Source organism: Arachis duranensis, chromosome 4 (assembly GCF_000817695.3).
Source record: "Arachis duranensis cultivar V14167 chromosome 4, aradu.V14167.gnm2.J7QH, whole genome shotgun sequence".
NCBI classification, from domain to species: domain Eukaryota; kingdom Viridiplantae; phylum Streptophyta; class Magnoliopsida; order Fabales; family Fabaceae; genus Arachis; species Arachis duranensis.
In genome coordinates, this window is record NC_029775.3 from 19,762,417 (window position 1) to 19,768,416 (window position 6,000).

Here is a 6,000-nt window from a genome sequence, read left to right on the forward strand (position 1 = left end):
AGCTTGGCCGAGCACTCTCATGTCTGAAAATCATCATCTTAGTGGAAACTCAAATGTAGACTTTACGTTAAGTTAATAGTTGAGAACGGTTAGATAAAAATTTAGTCAAATAAGTTAAATTATTTAATGACTTTTAACTATCAACTTCACATAAAGTTGATTGCACTTAAATTTTTATCTTTTTCTATACAAATGTCTACATAAAGAAGTTTTTCCAAGTTTTAAAAATTGAATTGGTGATCGAACCGATAAACTTAGATATTCAAAAGTTTAAAAGTTTAAGTAAAGTTTAACTCGAGTTGAAATCGAATATAATTAAATAATATATTTATATATAAAATATATAATTAATTTTTTTGGGTATTTTATTAACTAAATTGGATCAACCTAATAGTCAATTTCTATTTAACTCAGTTAAGCCGATTAATTTGATTTGGATCTCAAAATTATGAGTTTTGTACAGTCATTTAATAATTATTTTTTATATTTATTTTATTATATAGATTATCATTTAAAAGAAAATAAATGTGATTAAATAATAATGTAAAAAATTTTAGACAGCATTAAATTGCTATAAACTAGCGTTGATTTAGTAGTTTTAGATAAATCGTGGTAGATTATTATGTTTTGGTCAGGACATAAAATAATAGTAAATTTGCTTGTGGAAGACAAAAAGTACAAAATGAAAAATCATAGTGGGTTTTTAATTTGAAATTGTATATAATACTTATTATGATTTATATATATAGAAATATAGTGAGAATGAAGGTGAGAAAACTTCAGCGGAAGTAATGTTTGAGAGGGGAAGAATATACAAAAACAAAAAGCAATATAATAAAAAACAATAACAACAAAAATAGTTTCACACGTTTTATATAACAGATAATTAAATCTAAATTAAAAAAGAAAAGAAACCAAAATTGTATTCTAAGCCAAATCTATCATATAAAGTGATGGAATAACACTGCAATTCGTGCAAAATCTATCTACCTAATTTACTCAATTTGTGTAAAACTTGTCAAACGGAAAAAAATACCCACATAGGCACATATTACTAGATGATAAATCCAGCCACATGTACAATCCCATTAAATATAAGAAATATATTTTTTTTATATTTGGTTTTATACATTAAAATGACACACATTTCTTATTTGATAAAATATATATGATTCATACTATATATGTCATATATGTATATTAACTTTATGCACAATAATAATCAAATAGACATGATTCATATTAGATATATAATTTGACCCCTTTAGTTTGTCCCCAACTATATATCTATACCCTTAAAGGGAAACTTCACTCATAGAGTCATAGTCTCCTTTCCTCTTTACCTTATCACATCACCTTCATTGAGCTTCACCTCCAAAAAGTTTCTTTGGACAATTCTCACATACTAAAGTAGTCCCTTTCAATATTGTTTTAGATAGATTAACTAAGCTCTATTACTTTGGTTTTTTGTATGATCATCAAATCTTCTTGCATGGCTAGTACTAGTAGTAGTAATGATGCATCATTTTCATTTCTCTCTACAACTTCCACAATAACAACCCTCTTCTTATTGTTGATCTTTTTATCTTTACACTTCACTATGGCCACCCAAGAACACACCCTCTCTACTCCGTTAACTTCTAAAAAGGATGGTGCCATGATGAAGATGATGAAACTAGCTGCATCAGCAAGAAGAAGAGGAGTAGGCAGTGAAAAAATCCATGTTCATGCTGATAATAATGAAGTGATGAAGAATGGTCTAAAGAGATCAGGAAAATCTATTAGGATTCCAAAGTCTTCAACAACACTTCAATGGCAAAAGAGAATCTTCAATGACAATGAGCATGAAGTTCCTAGTGGTCCAAACCCAATTTCCAATTAGCAGGTACCATCAATGTACCTGTTCTCTGTTGATCTCTCCTTTTGATATGTATATAATATAAATTTTTGGCCCTGATTATCTTACTCTATCATATATAGTATATATTAATTAATGAATTTGCCAAAAGAAAAGAATAGTATCAATAATGTTTGGGATTGAAATGATTGTCACATACCAATCATAAGGACATGAAAGAAATGCGCTGTGTATGCATGATATTCTTAATTATATATTCAAAGTAATCATGATGTTTATATATTATTATTGCTGATTTTGTCATTATTGTTATGGTCATAGATACATATACACACGCGCTCTTTCTATGTCCTTCAATTCGATAATAGTAGAGAATTGCTTTACCTAGCTATACACAACATATAATATGAATAGCAATTTTATCATTAGTTAATAAGGGAAATGTTAAAAAGTCATCCGAATTTATCATTTATTATTATTATTTTTAGTTATTAATTTAATTTTTTTAATATAATAATTCAATAATATATTTTAATTTATATTTTTAAATATTAATAATTAACTGATAACTAAAAATAATAAATTACAATAACTCTTTAATATTTCTCCAATAATAAATCGATCAATCATTCAAACTTCACACGAGCTTATTTTAGTTGTAATTGTAATTTGTTTTCTCATTGCTGGTAATTTATTTTCTATGCCCACAACTCAAGAGGAAAATAAGTAATAAATTTGGGGGAGAGAAGAACCTTTAATTATTTGCTTTCAATTCTTTTTCTTTTTCTATGGAAAATAAGTTCACCTCTATTAATTAACATATCTTAATTATATTAAGACTTTAATTTTGATATATTGATTAATTATATTTATCTTTCTAATAATAATTATTTTTGTTAATAAGACATTATAGTAGATGTACGACACTATTTTATATTAACAATTTATTAAAATTAAATTCTTACATTAAACAAAATAATAAACAAATAAGACATTCTTATTAATACTCGCTCTATGATCAATTTTATAATAAGTATTGTTTATTTTTTGAGTAAAATATCGTTTCTGTCTCTGATGTTTGGGGTAAGCCTTAAAGTTGTCTCTAACGTTTCAATTGTCCTATTTAAATTCCTAACATTTTAAAACTGACTCAATGTTATCCTGTCGTTAGGGAGCCGTTAATAGAATTGACAGCGGGACAAAATTGAGACGATTTTAAAATATTAGAGACTTAAATAGGATGAAAACGTTGGGAACAAAAATGATACATAGAAATAAATTTTAATTTTATCCTTCAATAATATCATTTTTTACTATACATAATATTCAATTATTTTTTAATCACATCTAAGTAAATTACACTTAATCATATTACTTTCATTTTAAATAAATTAATTTTTTTATAACTAACGTTTTCGTTCTATTTAAGTCTCTAACGTTTCAAAATCGTCTCAATTTTGTCCCGCCGTCAATTCTGTTAACGTATTTCTAATGGCAGGACAACATTGAGTCAATTTTAAAATGTTAGGGACTTAAACAGGACAGTTGAAACGTTAAGGACAACTTTGAGACTTATCCCAAACGTTAGGAACAAAAATGATACTTTACTCTTTATTTTTTATATATAATATGAATCTACATTTTTTTTGTTTGGTGTCATATAATATGATATGAATTTATGAGTTTAATTTTAATGCATTGATAGTATAAAATATTTTATATAATCATATAATTATATTTGTTTTTTATAACTATTCACATAATCAATATAAAAATAATTATTTTTACTTATATGACATTTTATAATTAAATACAACATATAAAACTATTTTATAATCACCGTATATCAAAATTAAATTGACGAATCTATATGTTAAAACTCTAAAGACTAAAGAGATATATACATGCATGCATGGAAAACTAGTAAATATTACTAAAACAGAGAGAGTAATGAATGTGGGGTAAATGATTCAGTTGTTAAACCGCACCACCGTGCAAGTGGCTCAGTAGGCATTGGACAATGGTCCAATCAACTATGAAAGTAATGATTCATTCAAAACTACAATGGCTACGAGGCAGAACAAATTATGAAAGAAACCTCACTCATCAACAATTACATGCCATTGTTTTGCGTGAAAAAGTTATATGCGGATTTGGTATCCAAAGCAGTCTTTCAAACCCCAACATGCACTGCTCAAAGCCGAATTCAGGATACGTACTTTCAGAACATGAATCATTTTAAATGGAGCGTAAATTTTAGTATCTTTTTTTCTTATTATTAAATTGATATCTTTTGATTTTATTATTTTAAACATTAAAAAATAGATGGTGTAGTTAGTAAGATTTTTAATAAGAGTTCAATGTAAACATAAGCAGATTTTTTAATTAAAATAAGAAATATGCTAAAATTTAGATATATTAAGTGTCCATATAGAATAAAAATTTTAGATATTTAAACAATATTTTTTAACATCTTTCATCCTCAATTTCCCACAATGTTATATTCTCATCATCATTTTGCCTGCTACTCCCACAGCACAAGCTGTCTCTTTCTTTTAAAACTCATGCAAAATATTATTTCTTTTTTTTCCCCTCTAAAGTTAAAGGATACGTGATACGATTATGGTCCAAAAATGGATAGCCCAGTGAAATCTGAAAATCCATCCCTAACTATTCAATAGGTCTATTTTAAAATTCCAACTTGATTTTAGATCCGATAAAAAAAAAATTTAGATCATAATTATATCGAATCTAAATTATATATATTTTGAGATTTTAGACTTAAAATAGATTATATATATCAAGAAACATATATAAATTAAACTAAAATTAAGATAACTATAATTTTTAAATAAAGCATTGATGCGTATCTTCAGCTATTAGTTGAAGAATTGAAAGTTTTATGTGACATTAGAGAGAAAATATATGATGCTTTAGAGAATAAGTGCAAGATTGGTATAATTTTTGTGTATCTTCAGCCATTAGTTGAAGAATTGAAGGTTTTATGGGACGTTAGAGAGAAAACATATGATGCTTTAGAGAATAAGTACAAGATTGGTACAATTTTTTAAAATTGTTGTGTGTTTTAGAAATAAAATTATTTTAACTCTCTTTTGCTAAATACTATTTGAATTGAATTTACAAACTGCTTCTAAGAAAAATAATGAACCACCTACTCAAGTAAAAATATTCGTTGAGACTCGCCAAAGCACATAGAACAAATCATTGGACGAAGACACTTTGGATGTAATTGTAAGTATTGAAGTTAATTTATTCAAAATAGGTTATAAATGTCTTGTGTCTTGGCCATTTGTTAGTCAATTATTGTTACTTTTACGCTTGTAGCTGTGTTAACAACTCTTTGATGTTGTTCTTAATTTGTAGTATTATTTTGATATTGCCAAATGATATATGTGTTTTTAGTCCAATTGTGTAGCTACTTTTTTTTTTTTAAGTATTCTTATTTTTTTGTCAAATTAACATAAGCACATCTGCAAGTTGAGAATGAAAAGTCTAAAGAATCAGTAATTAGCGTTTTCTAATTTATATTTGAAAAAGAGAAGGCAGGACGAGTGTAATATCACGAAAGAGTTACCACACCAACTTTGTTGAAGAAAAATGAAAAAAAATGCTACCTTAAGTAGCAACATGCAAATGAAAAAGCAATTTTAGAAGGTAAGGTTGATGTGATGCAATAAGAAGTAGATGAACTAAAATCTCTTGTTAAGATGTTGTTGCAACAAAAAAAACTTGGGAATGGACTTTGAGATGTTAGCTGCTTAACTAAGAAGCACTTTAGGCAATCCAAACAATGATGCTAATGAGGAGGTATCATTTGTTTGTTAAAGTTTCTATAGATTATCATATCTTAAATAACAGCTTATTTATGTTGATCTTGATTCTATATATTTACAAGGGTAAAGTATTATTTTGGTCTCTAATGTTTGGGCCGAATCTGGTTCCTAATGTTTCAAATGTCCTATTTTAGTATCAAAAACTTTCAAACGTCCTATTTCAATCCCAAAAAAATTTTAAGCGGGTTCAATGTTGTTCCACCATTAAATTTGACATAAATAATTCGCATATTGAAGAGCCAATAACATTCGATTTCAGTATGTAAGTAAAATCGATTTACCAACAAT